Here is a 972-nt window from a genome sequence, read left to right as displayed (position 1 = left end):
CCTGTGGTCCCAGCTACTTGGGAGGCTGAGACAAGAGAATCACCTAAGCCCAAGAGCTGGAGGTTGCTGTGAGCTGTGATGCCATGGCACTCTACCGAGGGTGACAAAGTGAGACTCTGGTCTCAAAACAAAACAAAAACAAGTGGTGAGGATTCTTTGTACCTGCAAGTTAACCTTAAAGTCTAATAAAAATTTGTTAAAAAAAAATACTGGTGGGGGGTGCTCTTATGGAAAATTCCAGAGAACAGCAAGATCAGGCCTAGCATACATCACAGTCACAATTTCTGGGTTTCTGGCATTATTTTTGGAACCTGGTGGTTTTCCGTGCTGGAGGCTGCAGCGCAGGCATTACGGCCTTCAGTCTACACACGCTCAGCCCTCAGTGGTTTGTCATATATGGTTACCTGTATCTAGTGGTCCGAGCACTGCAGCTTTTGCTCAGGTTAGGTTAGTAAACCATCCCATTTTCCGGTGTTCCTTTCTCACTAATTTCAGAGCAGCCGTTTTCCCTGCAACCTGTTCTCTGATGTGTCCAGATTTTGTTATGGATGAAGTGACAACCGATGAGGACTATTTGCTTGGTCCAACTTTAGTCAGGCTTCTGAGTGTTCCCCTTGGCCCAGCTGTGCATTTCCCTGTAAAATCCAGCTTCAGCAATCTCTAGGCAAGTCAATTTAGCAAGAGGCCCCATCCTTGCCATCTGATCACCCTTAGTGTCTTATCTGGTCCCTCCTCCTCCAGATGGCGTCTCTACACCCTGGCCTATCTTTAGCCAGGTCCCCTCACCCCTGATGTTTCTTCTCTCATTTTCTATCCACTGGCCCCCACCCTGCACCTTGGCTATACCCCCTACTTACCTGTGCTGTATTTGGAGTCTGCCATATTTGGAATTGAGCCCCATCTTTCTTCCTGGCTGCAGTGGTTCCCCTGTGGTCCTGCATAGTCTTCTTTACCATAAAAAAGTTTCCAGCG

This window comes from Otolemur garnettii, unplaced genomic scaffold (assembly GCF_000181295.1).
Source record: "Otolemur garnettii isolate 467f Iridium unplaced genomic scaffold, OtoGar3 scaffold00009, whole genome shotgun sequence".
NCBI classification, from domain to species: Eukaryota; Metazoa; Chordata; class Mammalia; order Primates; family Galagidae; genus Otolemur; species Otolemur garnettii.
This window is presented reverse-complemented; position numbering follows the sequence as displayed.